This window comes from Otolemur garnettii, unplaced genomic scaffold (genome assembly GCF_000181295.1).
Source record: "Otolemur garnettii isolate 467f Iridium unplaced genomic scaffold, OtoGar3 scaffold00004, whole genome shotgun sequence".
NCBI lineage: Eukaryota > Metazoa > Chordata > Mammalia > Primates > Galagidae > Otolemur > Otolemur garnettii.
The window spans coordinates 9,875,942-9,891,158 of NW_003852399.1; the positions used below are offsets into that span (position 1 = coordinate 9,875,942).

The 15,217-nt window shown below is 41.2% G+C and overlaps 1 protein-coding gene and 1 pseudogene across 1 annotated transcript in view; one reads left to right on the forward strand and one right to left on the reverse strand.

Annotated features, from left to right (window-relative positions):
• The window catches only part of DEPTOR (DEP domain containing MTOR interacting protein), a 158,478-nt gene that overhangs the window by 142,247 nt on the left and 1,014 nt on the right, over positions 1–15,217 (reverse strand). The window lies entirely within an intron of this gene.
• Positions 1,796–2,501, forward strand: LOC105887675 (annotated as a pseudogene).

Genomic DNA, 15,217 nt, shown 5'->3' on the forward strand with positions numbered 1-15,217 from the left:
GCAGAAGTAAAATAGATCAAAGTTGAGTGTTAACTAATGAAAAAGCATCAGAGGTTAGAAGATGTAACCTAGTTTAACCCTTGAAGTAAACACCGTCATCTGTGAAATAAGGTAAAGTCTGTAGCTGACAAACAAGTCCTCATTTCCAATTGTCCAAGTCAGTGGAAACGGACGTCTAGCATGGAAATAGTGCTATGCTTTTCCTAGAAAGAGTCAGGCACTGAAGGGTCTGCACACAGCATCAGGTGTCAGGAATCTCTGAGTATGAGAATGAAGAAAGTACAGTCAGGGCAGTACCGTGACGGTTCAAGGTAGTCACCAAAATGACTGAAAAGAACAAGAACAAGCAGAGTTTTAGCAAAAAAGGAAAAGTTTATTCTAATGGTTTGGACAGCGCTGGACTTTATACACAACTTTTGAGGGCATTTTGGCAGCGTGTCTTAGACATTTCCCATGGTCTTAATCGACCCTGTTCCCATAACAACTCATATCTATCTGTCCACATCACAAAGTCCCTGGGACATTAATCAGTCATGTAAAACAACCAGCTTCTCCAGACAACCCACCTGCAAGGTTTCTATAAGCTGCATACCTGTAACAACTCCGGCCAGCCTGACCCAAGCCAGTCCAAAATAGCCTGACCGCATCGGCCATCCACCCTGCTCGTGTCTAACTGCCTAACCTGCCGTTCTTCACTTTGGAAAGGACACAGACCGGCCAGCTGTGGGGGGACACGCAGGACTTGTGGATGTGACCGCAGAGACTCCACCTCTGCCAGGCAGTGAGCCTTTCTTTCCCCAGCAAGAGAGGTTGTGACTTCGACCCAAACCCCTGAGGCCTCTGTGCTGTGTACCTGGTGCTTTCCAGCTCAGTCTTTTGGGTGACTGAGTTCACCATATTTGTCCCCCAGAGATAAAGCCACTCAGCCACTCTCATGCTTACACTATAGGAAAGTCAAGTCACAGAGGACAAGGGTCCCTCCCCCAGAACAGTAACACGCTGCATGGCCGGCGGCTTCAGGAGCATGCCCAATTCTTTGTAGGATAGTAAGAGGACAGAGGATGTGTATTTCTTCTCACTTAGCCTTCGTGTTCCTGGGTACAGCTGTTCCTTAATCAGACCCTAAAATGGTGCAGGATTTACCTTTCTCCACCTCACCATACAAAGGAGGCAAAAACATAGAGGGTTGTAGACCTGTTGATGGAAGTCTGCACAAGCCAATGGAAGGCTCAAAGCAGAAACAGCATCCAGTCTTTTAAATCACCAGGTAATAAATTCAGTAATGAAAGTTGGACTTCTCTTTTAGAAGGTTTCAGCTTTGGCTTAGGCTTCACATTTCTAAAAATCTAAAGAGGAAGGGGAGACAGGGCTGTCATCACCTTGACCGTCCTTCAAGAGAATTACCCAGCAGGACACAGGGAATCCTCCTATGAGAAACACACACTTCACTTTCACAACTTTCTATCAAGGAAGACATTTAGGTCACAAAGACGATTGTCAAAGCCACGTGGCCTCATACTGTATGAGTGACTTTTGTTCTAGCATATGCAGTTGTGACTAACTGCATTTCTCAGACGGAACCTTTGGAAAAGATTCTGAACAATGGCCAGGCTGTCCTCACTTAGGAATCATGCTCCCTCAGAGAAGGACCAGTGACTGCAGAGGGACAAGCGAGGGACAGTGGCTGAGGGGGAAGTGAGAGGGTGGGGAGTGGTGACTATAGTTTTCAGAGACACAGTTCCAGATGCCTGATCTGAGGAAGGAAACTAAGACCCCCCCCCAGAAAACATGAGGCATGACAGGTGCCTCCCCTTACGAATCAGATGGTGAGTTCTGATTTCTGGTTGGAAGATGGGGCTTCTGGGACTGAGCACATGTGCTATGGTGAGCTTAGCCCCAGCCCCATCTGTAAACAAGGATGGTGAGAGCCGCACACTGTGATAGAGACTCCTCTTGAGAAGGCCCTGAGCACTATGGTCACCAGTTTCCAAAGGTATTCAGGGAGAGTGGGCAGCAAGCTGACCCTGAGTAGGAAAGGAGCTTAAGGAGCTGATCAAGAAGGAGCTGTGTCTTGGAGAGAAAATGGAGGAAGGCAGCAGTGATGACCTGATAAAGAGCCTGGACACAGTGACCAGGAGATCGACTTCAAGGAGGACTCGGTGTTCCTGACCACACTGTGCATGGCCTACAATGACTTCTTCCTGGCAGACAACAAATGACTCAGTCTCCCCACTGCCCTCATCACCAGCCCCTTGCCCCTGCCCTGTGCAGGGCTCTCCCAGGCCCTCTTTGGCCTCAGCCATCCTCTCCCTCTAAGATGGACCCTTTCAGCAGAGGAAATAAAGATTTTTCCATTCCTGGTAAAACAAAACAAAACAAAAAAGATTCTGAATAGACCCAAGTATAGTTTAAAATCAGTGCTTTGTTGTTGTTGTACATTGTACTGAAATCTCCATGAAGGCCCAATTCCCAAGATTCTCCAGGTATCCTGATTAACTATTGTCATGTTCTATTAATAAAAGCAAATCATCCTATAATTATTACTGGTGAGTGTTGTTTTCAGAAATGTTAGGACAAATGTCATAATAAAATTTCCTTTCACAGAAGCAACCAATAAAGTCTGTATGATTTTCCCAAATGTGTGTTAGGTTCAGTGAGCATGACTGCAGGGGTGATGGTGGCCGGCCCCCTGCCACCCGTATATTTAAAAGCTCTTGAAGAAGAGACGAGTTCTGGCCACTCAGAAGTTTTCTCCTGCAGAGATGGGAAAATGAATGGAGGAACACTGGTAGGGTAGGGGAGTTACAGGTGGCAGAGAGATGTCTAAGTCTCAAGAACCTTGAGAGAAGAGACGATTCTGAGGTTAGTACCCCTCCCCCATGCACTCCCAGAGAGTCTGGCTGCCACCCAGAAATCTTGGAATACAGATGGGATAAGGGCAACACCAAAGACCTGAACACGTCCAGATAATCCCCACATTCTCACTGATTTCAAACTCCTCCCCGAATAAACATTCTCCCAGAACTGCTGACAAATCGCCAAGCCAACTTCCTCTTCTTCTTTGTGTTCCCCTTTAGGAAAAGAAATTATCCAGCAGCAAAATAATCACCCCAAATGCGGCTAATAGGAAGACAACCGAAGAAATTCCCTCGAGTTAATTAAGCATGTAAATAATCAGATAATTTCGTCTCACGATAAACAAAACGGCTCAATAAATCCTGGGGCACTGGAACGGTGGCTTCTAAGGAATTCCTGGCTCTCACCACAATTACCTTCTTCACTTGAAAGATGTAATTGTAAATTGTAATAAAGTCCTTAGGAATCAGACTCTGCTCTTCTTGGCTTAAAGCCGTCATTAGCGCGGACTCAGCACACGGGGAACATGGAGACAAATGTGCTGGCTCCAAGCCCAGCTTCTTGGTTTTCATGGATGCTTCTCAATGGGTTTAACTGGAGCTTCTCTCTTTTATAGTCAACACAGGCATAAGAAAAATCATGCTTTTCATAACACAGTCCCTTGTCAGTACTTGAATGTAAAAGGTTCGCTGCATTTGTACATGAGCCACTGACTTTGTGGAATAAAAGTCTAAACTCATGTAGTATATTTGATAATAAAACCACTTTTATTTGGATTTAATTCTATTATTTATTTTTATGGGAAGACGCAGCATAAATTCATGTCAAACTTACTGTTGCAATGTCAGTGCAATGGTGCACTGAGCGATAAGCTTAAATCTTATTAATTGTGGAGAAAAAAATGTCATCTTGATAATCAAGGGTATCTCCAATTCCTAGTTGATAGAGAATGGAGGGGAAAAATGTATGATGGAAACATGTGATCCAGAAGATCTCTCCTCAGTTGGGTTACATACACAAAGAACATTTTATACCTTTCTGTAAAGTCTGTGTCTTAATTAGTCCTTAAGCAGCGTTTCTTATACAAAGAGATAATTTTTATACAGTTTTGGCTGGGACGCTCTCTGGGCAGAGGTGTTTCTTGGAAACACATCAAAACTCAAGTATTATAAACACCATTTCTTATAATCTGAACTTGAGCCAATTGCCACTTTAGTCATACTTTGAGAGTTTTATCCTATTTCTGTTGCTTGAACAAACGGGGATTATCTTCCAAATCAGAGAATGGTGGGGGATGGAGGTGAAGAAGTGAGCTAGATGAACAGGTCATCGGCATGGTAAGAAGATTTACCAGGGATTACATGGAAAGCAGGAAGGTCAAAATGTATGCCAATGTCCCCTAACTTTTCCCAAATTGTACCTTTTTCTGTGAACACTTTCTTCTCTGGATAAGCCTCCTCACTTCCTAACTTTAAAATATTTCTCCAAAAATTTTGCCTTAATCACATAGTACCCTGCTCAGGAAAAAAAAAAAATCTGGTTTCTCACCAGCGAAACCAAATTATTAATCCCTTTTGTGGGAGACGTTGTGCTTATCTTCTACTCACTGACTGACTCCTTTTCCGTAGCTTAGAGCTTCTCTGTCTGGGTGAGAATGATCTTGTGTCTATGCCTGTGGGGGTCCTCATTGATCTAAGGCATTCAGGGGGATACCATCGTTCTTGCCACAACGCTGCAGATGATGAGGCCTAAGAAAACCGACATTGTTCTGCCTTAGTATCTTGTGGGTCTGTGAGTTAAGTTGGCCCCAAAAGATCAAAACTCAAGACTTCCTTTTTTTTCCTTTTAGACAGAGTTTCACTATATCACCCTCGGTAGAGTGCCATGGTGTCAAACTCTTGGGTTCAAGCGGTTCTCTTGCCTCAGCTTCCCAAGGGACTACAGGTACCCGCCACAACTCCCAGCTATTTTTTGTTGCAGTTGTCATTGTTGTTTAGCTGGCCTGGGCAGGGTTTGAACCAGCCAACTTCAGGGTATGTGGCTGGCACCGTAACCACTGTGCTACAGGTGCTGAGCCGAAGCTCAAGACTTCTGCTGGCACTTGATGGCAGCCAGGCTTCCCTTCAGGCCCCATTGTTGCTGGTGGCCATCAGTGGCTTCAAAAGAAGTCATCGTGAAGACAAAGTGATAGTATTGGCAAGAGTAGAGTCAAGACAAGTTTAGGGAAATAGATGTGAAATTCTGATCAAACCTCATCTGAATTTTAATACTAAGTAGGCTAAGAAATCCTCTTTATTGTTTAAACCTCTCTATACATCGGCCTTTTGGATTATTACTTAAATGTATATGCCTTTTCTCCATCCTCACCCCACTTAGACGATTACTTGAAGGCAAGACGCATAGGCCTTAATTCTTGAGATTTTATACAACTACTTCTACAGTTGTACGTACCTAGTAGGATCTCTGGGAGGTCAGAATTCAAAACCAAGAAACCAGGCTCTCATACTTAATGCCAATGTGATGTGACTTGGGGCAAATTGCTCATACCTTGGTTCCTTCTATTTCAAAATGAGGATAAAAGAATTATTATTAAGAATTTAAAGAAAGAATATACTTTTTTCTTTTTTGAGACAGAGTCTTCAAACTCTGGGGCTCAAGAGATCTCTTGCCTCAGGCTGCTGAGTAGCTGGGACTACAGGCACCGCCACCACATCTGGCTACTTTTTCTATTTGTAGTAGAGACGGGGTCTCACTTTTGCTCAGGCTGGTCTCCAATTCCTGAGTTCAAGCAATCCACCTGCCTCAGCCTCCCAGAGTGTTAGGATTACAGGAGTAAGCCACTGTGCCCAGCCAGAATATGTATTTAATTCATATGACCTGAGACTTTGCTATCACTATTATTTAATAACTGAATTGCTCAAATAGACATTTCTTTGAAATCCACATATAAACATAAACACCTTGATTACCCTCTTCTACAAGGATTATCATCTCTAACTTCTTGTTTCTAATTTCTCTAAAAATTATGAGAAGATCTTTGTATTGTACCAAACTACTGCCATAAGCTTCTTAGGAGAGAGTAGAATCCAGCTTCCCTGTAAAGCAGAAGCTGAAGGCCCATTTCTGGCCTGGTTTCCCACCAAGGGGACTGTTTGTTGCTTATCAGAGGTTTATGGGCTGTGTCCCTCTTCTGTCTTGAGGCCCCATGCCCTGAAGGAATTTCAGTTATCTTCCCTTGTGTTAGACGCATAGCTTCCTGTTCTAACTGTCCTTCTTTGTCAATAAATGCCTGATAACATCTTCCACATTCCCCCAGCCTTAGATTAGATTTTGAATAACTCCATTTTAATGTTTCTCAGTTTTATATCAACTTTTCAATAAATGAATTTGTTCCAGATTATTAAGTATTCGGATGTTTAAATATATTTATTACACAAGCAGTGCACACGGCATGGATTCATGGAGTATTTCCATGAATATGTAGTACTTCCCCTTCCCCAACCAGGCACATTCATAACCCCCACTCCTCCAGGTATACGCCCTCTCTCCCATTTGATGAAATTGGTTTGCCTCAGGACAAATACAGATAAACAAAGAACTCTGCCTTCAGAGGAGCCTGGAAAGGTTTACAGGAATAGGTAGGAAGACAGATTCAGGTCTCTGTTGAGTCACCTTTTCACTTCGAAATGTAAAATTCAAATCAAAGCTTTGTGACCCTTCTGCTGAGTCCAGAGCTAAAGGAAGGGGATGGAGGGGAGGCCTATTGTATGACAAGTCTAACAGTATAGTATCAAAACACGAAGGACGTTGCATTAGTTCAGAAGAACTACAAACTATACCCAAAACTACAAACTACTCAAATTACATATGAGTATGGTGCCACTTTATTTGGAGGAATCATTTCTCTCTCCTTGATGGGGGAAAATGTGATTTGTTTCTTTCTATCCAAACACATAATGTTTTTAATTAATTACCATAGTGACTTAAAAAAAATGATAACTGATAAAACTGATGACCATTTCTCTCCAGCTTTTAATTTTTTTTCCTTGCTGATGAATAGAATGCCTGTTTTTAATACAGCGTGGCTTTAGGTCATGAAACTTGCTAAAACTAGTTTAAAACAGGATATGTTTAAAGATGTCTGGATAGGGTGGTGCCTGTAGCTCAGTGGGAAGGACACCAGCCCCATATACCAAGGGTGGCAGATTTGAACCTGGCCCCAGCTAAACTATAACAAAAAAATAGCCAGGCATTGTGGTGGGTGCCTATAGTACCAGCTACTCAGGAGGTCGAGGCAAGAGAATCACCTAAGCCCAAGAGCTGGAGGTTGCAGTGAGCTGTGACGCCAGAGCACTCTACAGAGGGCAACAAAGTGTGACTCTGTCTCTAAAAAATAAATAAATAAATAAACAATAATAATTAATTTAAAAAATTAAAAATAAAGATGTCTAGACAGCAGGTTGGGTTTCACAGATGTATGCTTTAGCCCATACTAATCAAAGGGCTGTTTTTCCTGCATATAAATTTTATCTCTGAAAAATAGTAACCATGAAAAATAGTAAACATTAGGGCCGGGCGCAGGGGTTCACGCCTATAATCCTAGCACTCTGGGAGGCCCAGGCTGGTGGATTGCTTGAGCTCAAGAGTTTGAGAACAGCCTGAGCAAAAGTGAGACCCCCGTCTCTCATAAACATAGAAAAACTGAGGCAAAAGGCTCTCTTGAGTCCAAGTTGGAGGTTGCTGTGAGCTATGACGCACGGCACTCTACTCAGGGTGATAGCTTGAGACTCTGTCTCAAAAAAAGAAAAAAAATAGTGAACATTGGTTAGCAAACTGTTGAAAGTTTTAGAAAAAGTGTATTATTGTCTACAACTTACTTTGAAATGCTTTAAAAAAAGATAAATTGATGGAATGATAGAGGGAAAAAGACAGTTATGTAATAAAGCAACCACAGTAAGATGTTAATTGTGGAATCCTTAACGTGGGTATAAGGGTGTTCACTGCAAAATTCTTTAAGTTTTCTTGTGTATTGGAAACTTTTCATAATAAAATATTAGATAAAAAGGCTCTAATTCACTCATGTTCCTTATATTTGGATGTCTTTAAATTTTGTGATGACTTCTGGCTCTTGAAAGTATGGCAGTAGAATAAGTGTCTCTATCATGGCCTTAAAGTATGGCAATCCTCTCTCGTGATGACTGAGGTTATGCCCACTGTGATGTGTGTGACTACAGAGTCTACAAGCTAGTCGTTAATAAAATAAATTCTAATAAATGTAAAGGAAAATGAATCCTGCCTACGGACGTAGTAGATCATTCCTTCCAAACCACGTCCTCGACAGCTTTATTGTTGTGAATTCCTCCAAACAAAACAGTACAGTAAGTGTGTGAGCCTCGGTAAAGTCTGATTTTATCAACTGTAGCATAACTTACGATAATGAAGGGCTGCGTTACACTTCGATGTAAAACACAGCCTTTTGTCACTACAGGGAATAAAGCCTGCTTTTGCAGTGAATATATTCTGTGCACATCCATTTATGTAAAAGTTAAAGAGTAAAGGTAAGTAGGATTTTTGAGAAGCAAAACAGTAGTTCTATAAGACAAGAAATTCACTCTTTACAGCTCTCACTGTGTGTGCCTGAAAATAAAGCACAAACCTTTAAGGTTTGCTAATTTTAAGCAGCAAACTAACCTAAGATCCTCAACATAAATATATGGACTAATCCTCCTTCTTTAACATGAAAAACAAACAATTCTTTAAAAACACATTCTCTTTGTAAATTTGCCTTTTCACGTACTGGTTGTTCTCCAACCAGCATGTATTAATAATTACATATCTCTACGTTATTTCCTTTTTACATCATCTCCCTTCCTTTTTCTGTCTGGACACCACTCACCACTGATAGCGTATTCCTCTGGAATTTCACAACTTGTTAGATGTTGGCCAAACTTCACACATAATAAAATGCAGTGACTAACCTAATCCTAATGAAGATAGCAGGCAGTGAGACTTTCTCTCAATGAGAGAAGGTCCCTCAGAATGTTCGTTTCTCACACCTGAAGTCAAGGTCAGAGTCTGGATCTCTGTACCTGTAAAAGTTTCAGCACCCAAAGGAGAGCATCTCACAGCTGGACGATCTGAACAAGGTGAAGACTTAAATGGGCACTGGGACCAAGCCGTGGACTCAAGAGACCTTCTAAGGAAATATCAGAATCAGAAATCTGTAGGTAAAACTATTACAATAGGGAGACAGGGCACCAGGATCAAGGCAAACACAAACAACAGAACCCTAAGTAGCTGCCTGAGGGCTATAAAGACTGGAGCCTTTCTCACTGGCATTGGCAGCTACCCTACCTCTTCCTCTGCAGCTGCTGTGAGCTTCCCCAAGGTGGAACCCCTGACACTTGTTCTTTTTGCCACACCCTAGTAACAGCTGTTATCTAAAAAACTGGGCACACAAAAGGATATCTTGTCCCTCACTCCAGGGTGTGTTTTCTCTCCCTATCTCCCTTCCCCTACTCTGTGCAGACTTGGGTAACTTAGTGCTCTCTGTGATCACTTCAAAGGATGGATCCATCCCAGCCAGCCTTGATGAGAAGAGCTCAAGTTGCTGCTGTGGGCACTACCACAGGGAACAGCTGCTTGCAAGGCTGCTGGCTGTCCTGCTAAGCCCTCTCCCCCTACTCTGTCTCCACAATGCCCCCCAAGCATCTAATGATCCACGAAAACAATTACTGACATACACTTCAAGTCTAGGTAACTCTGATAAATGCTGGAAGGACCTGGTACCCACCCCTCCTAGATAGATAATGGGAGGAACACACAAAAGTGTGATTACTGTGTAAAGAGAGGGACTGATTGTTGTTTCCTTTGTTTTCTCCTAATCGCTAAACTCATGGAAATGAACCATTAAAAAGCCACCACCTAACAAAAGGGAAATAAACTCCAGATCAAAATGAATACTAGAGATGACAGGAGGGGAGAAAGGCCTTCCTTCAAATTCTCTTCTGTTTAGGTTTATTTAACTTATTTTCAGGCTTATTAATTTCAAAGCTGATGGAAGCTGTAGTTTAAATATCAGCATTGGCCCCTTAGACCAGATTTCAGGAGTAGCTTCAGTGGGGTGGAGGGCAGATGGAGGGCAGTCCATCCCCACTTCAGTGGCCTGAAGCTCCCAGACTAATGGCCAGCAGTGGGGGCTACCCCCTAAGACATCTTTACCCAATCTTAAAATTCCTTAGGTTCAAAGTTCAATAAAATGAATTATTCCTCCCTTTCCTATTCAACATGCTCTAAATTCTGTAACTAACTTTTGATTTATTGTACCTTGGTCTTTGGATCAATGTTCTGATTTTTCCCTTTTATCTACACGCATTATCATTTGTAAAGCAAATTGAGGAAAGCAACTAAGCATCTAGTGAACACATTTTCATTTAAAAAGGCAACAGTGAACCTGTAAGAATCTGGAAAGGCCATCTGTTCTAGAAAAAAAAAAAAAAGCAATGCACCACAGAATTTGAAGGAACTGCAATTTCCTGCAACTTAGCTAAAACTCATTGCCTAGTAAATTGCTTTTAGGAGAATCAACTGTAGTGACTGGATAAGATTGTTATAGTTAGCATATTTAGGTAGATAGAAGAGCAAAACTGAAATGCTTCAGACATTTTTCTTACTTAAGCATTCCTCATTACATTGTTCACTCTCCTTCCCACCCCACTCGCAGACTCACAGATGGCAAAATAGTGAATTGCAATTGCACTTTATCCTTCCATTAAAATGGTTATAACTTCAGAACAGAAGTGGAGTCTAAGTTCAGTTTGCAGAACTGCATGATGAGGATTCTACCTTGTCAAAATATAAATACTTCTAAGAATAAATTAGATGTTCCCAACAGAATGGAAAAAACAATGCGTCTACTTTTTTTGTTTGCAAAAGTTGTCACAACAGAATGTGATATTCTCCCATACATGAATCTGTTTTAAATGTGTCTTAGTAGTACATTATTTTAATGCTTTAAAATAAAAGAACATAATGCTAGTCACGAGTTAGGGAAACCATTAAATCGCAGCCTAACATTTTGCTTAAGAGCAGGGACTCTGGGTGGTGCCTGAGGCTCAAAGGAGTAAGAGTAGGGACTCTCCACTCTGTCATCGTCTGGCTGAATAACCTGTGGCCAGTTACTTTAAACGCTCCATTGTTCAGTTTTCTCATCTGTAAAATGAAGGCAATAAGAGTGTCTTTTGCTATAAAGTTTAAAGGCATTAATAGAAAGCACTTGATAGAGTCCTTAGCAGGTAATACGTACCATGTAGTAATTCCTACCATTACTATAAAGACGATAGTGATATTTTAGAGATTCTTTAGTTCTAAAAGCTCTATTACAAACTCATCTTCCTTCATCAGTACCTTCAGGATTACCCCACACAAGAGATGGAAGTTGGGTTAATTAGTGTCATAGTTACGACTGTACGAGCAGATTTCAAGATGATAGTTTCATATACAGGATGTCCATATAGTTCATGTGCAATTTAAAATAATTGTAAATTTTAAATTGCACAGGAACTTTATGGGCACCCTGTATACAACCCATAAAAAGAACTGATTTAAAAGGCCATAGCAAAAAATGCCACTAATATTTATATGTGGCTGATTATCTTCAAATTAGGAAACTTATGAGAAGATTTTCTTCACCACTTATGACAACAATATCTCCATCATACAGATATGTCTGTATAATCAGTCCCACCTGATATGATAAAAATGTCGGGTCATTGAATTAGTGATACATTTTGTTACATTCTTTGGCCAATCAAACATAAAGCAATTAAAAAATGTTAATGTTTTGTTTTCTATCAGTCTAATGTCTCATCCAAGCATTTTTATACCAGCTTTACTGAGGTATAATTTATAAACCAATCAATTCACTGGTTTAATGTATACAATTTAGTGGTTTCAAGTATATCCAGAGTTGTGCAGCCATCGATACCACCAAGTAGAGAACGTCTTCAGCAACCCCCCCTAAGAAACTCAATAGTTATGAGCAGTCACTGTCCAGTCCCCCTTCTTCTGTCCCTGGCAACCACCAGTCTACTTTCTGCCTCTACAGATTTTCCTATTCTGGACATTTCATATAAATGTAGGATAAAATATTCATCCTTTTACAGCTGCCTCCTCTCCCTTAGCATAATATTTTCAAGTTCCATCCATGTTACAGCACGGTGAGTACTTTATTCCTTTTTATGGCTGGTCCATGATATGGCTCTCCCACATTTTGTTTATTCATTTATCAGTTATGTGACATTTGAGCTGTTTCTATGTTTGATTACCATGATTAATACTGCTATGAACATTCGTGTACAAGTTTTATATAGACGTTTGTTTTTCATTTCTCCTGAGAATATATCTAGGAGTCTTACAAGAAGAAGGAAGATGCTAAGATAATCCATAGAGTGGAATTTCTGGGTCATCTGGTAAATCTATGCCTAATTAATCTTTGAAGACTTCCAGACTGTTTTCCAAAGTGGCCTCACCATTTGACATTCCTACCAGCAATTTCTGCACCTCCTAGCCAAGACTTGTTATTATCTCTTTTTATTATAGCCATCCTGGGGACCGTGAAATGGTATCCAAATGCATGCAAAGGTACAAAAACGCAGAAATAAAAATTTTTATGGCAAGAGAAAAATGTGAAGAGGATGAAAGGGTCCTGCAGTCAAGCAGGAAAAGGAAGCAAGAGAGGTTTTTAGGTCTGTTAATTTCTTGTCCTTATGCAATCAACTGCCCTTAAAAACGTGTAAGGATTGTGGAGCCAACCCCCAACATCACATCCAGAGCTTATAATAATCATAACAACACTATTCTTCATTTGCTGGTTTATGTTACCAAATTCCTTCCCATATTGTGCCCTATTTGATCCAATACCACAATTCTTGCATGAGAAGGTATTATTATTCCCATTTTGTAGGGAAGGGCACTAAAGACTGGAAAGGTTACCTAATTTGCCTTAGGGAACATAGTTGGGAGGGGATAGGAAAAAAAAAGAAATGGCAAGACATTGATGGAGCTGGGCCTGGAAACCAATTTTTTATTTCAGATCCCAGTCCTTGGTTTCCTATTTCCTTATTACGTCCACTTCAACTTTGATGACCCAGAAAGTAACAAAGTCGAGAGAAAGCAGAGGGGAACTGTGAGTGTGAGTTAGGGGCAGGAGGCTTGGACATCACAATGTGCTGCCTGTGGTCTTATGGTGGGAGGGAGCTGGGAACAGAAGAACATGTTGTGGAAGGCACAATAATGGCTGGACTCCTATCCTAACCCTCCAATAGTCAGGAAACCAAGCAAATCACTGTAGTCCCTAAATCCTGAATCGAGATTACTCTGTACTAACAGAAGTACATTGACTTACATACACTATTCATTCAAATATTTATTGAGTAATTACGAAGTGCTAGTCACAGCACTAGAATGGTTGAGATAAAAAGAATAATGATTAACATTTTCCAAAGTAAAATTAAATGACTAACATACACTAAGCCTTTTACATGTAGCATCTCATTTAATCCTTGCAAAACTGAAAATGTCCTCAGAATCACTTTTCAATAGAAAAGGAAACTGAGGCACAGAGAGGTTAAGCAAACTGTCCCCAAATCAAAGAACTAAGAAATGGGGAAGACAGAATATGAACTCCGGTGGCCTGGCTCTATATCCATTGCTCTTCACCACCACCCAATCCTTCCTGCCAGACGTGGCTGGACTAGAAGTCTCACATGTGGTGACAGAGAGATGCCAGTATTACTAATTAATTCCAGCAACCATTTGTTGAACACTCACTAATCCACGAAGCCCAGAGGCAAATTCTCACCAACAACCCTATGAAATACTTTTTTATCTTCATTCCTATTTTACAAATGAGAAAACAGAAACTGAAGCAAAGCGAATTAATTTGTCGAAGGTCACAGAGCTACAATAGCGAATGTTGACATGACATATCTGTCAAGAACTGTTCCAAGCAAAAACTCACCTAATGCTCACACAACAACAGTCATCATTGTTAATTAAATAACTTGTCCAAGGTCCCACACTAGTAAGTAGCAAAGACAGAATTCATTCCAGCTTAAGGTCCTTGTCTAAACAACTCAGTGCTGACACTTGGCCACATAATGGTTGAGCAGAAATTTAAACCCAGGTATAACTCCTGACTGAGAGAACCCTCTATCTTCTTGCCAAGATCCCAAAGATGGCCTTTAAGCCTAAACAGTGCTAAGAAAGAGGGGAATAAAAATATTCCCGGGAGCCCTGAGGAAGGGGCATTTAAACTGCAGCTTGGAGAAGTGCTTGCTGGACAAAAAGAGCCATCACACAATTAATGAAAAGTAAGTAAACCTATCCAAAGGAGAACTTCTAAAGGTATAGTAACGTACAAGACTCCCTGTACTGAGGAAGAAAAGGATACAGCAATGAAGACTATAGAAATTAAAGTGTTTCAGGTTGAGTCAGAAAAGCTTTAATTTTTGATTAGAATGTACTCTTGAAAACACGTGTTTATTCCCTTTAATTTGACCACTAATTAAAAAAATCAACGAGAAATACATATGCATAATTTGCCTTTTGTAACATTAAAATCACTTAATTCTGACTTCCAACACTGGTCTCCTTTTCAAGCAAGATTCTCCTTCAGGTCCTGAAATATAGCCATTTAGAAACCAAAATGAGCCTGGAAATATAAGCCAAGAACTAAAAGAAACAGGGGCCCGCGTGCAAGTTGTGGCTCAAACACTGTAGAGTGTTTTTTTTTTCCTTCCTGGCAAACTGATTTATGACCACATGAAGGGCAGCTGCAGAACCAGTTAGACCATAAGTACAATTCTCAAACATAAGGCCAAGGAGAAGGACCAGGAAGAGATAGGAATGGCTAGGGAGAGGGAGGCTGAAGGTCACTGCTAGTTCCTGGGTTCTGTATTCCTGGGTTCAGCAAGACTTGGCAAGTCCTAATTCTTGCAGTAGCCAGGGGCCAATGGAGTCGGCTGCCCAAAACGTGCTCCACGGGGAGTTGGCTCAGCGTCAGGGTAGCGAGACAAGGTGCCTCCACGCCCCCTTGCGGAGCCAAACGTTTGATGACGACGCGTCAAGTAGGTGATCAGTACAGGTTTTCAGAAATGTTCTCTCAGTTTAGTCCTGCAAAAATCCCTAAAGAGAGGCGCAGTGACCAGCCCCATTTTATAGATGTTAAAAAGGAGGCTTAGAAGTGAACTAAGACTTGTCTAAGGCTCGGCGCCTATAGCTCAACCGGCTAAGGCGCCAGCCACGTACACCTAAGGTGGCAGGTTCGAATCCCCAGCCCGGACCTGCCAAACAACAATGA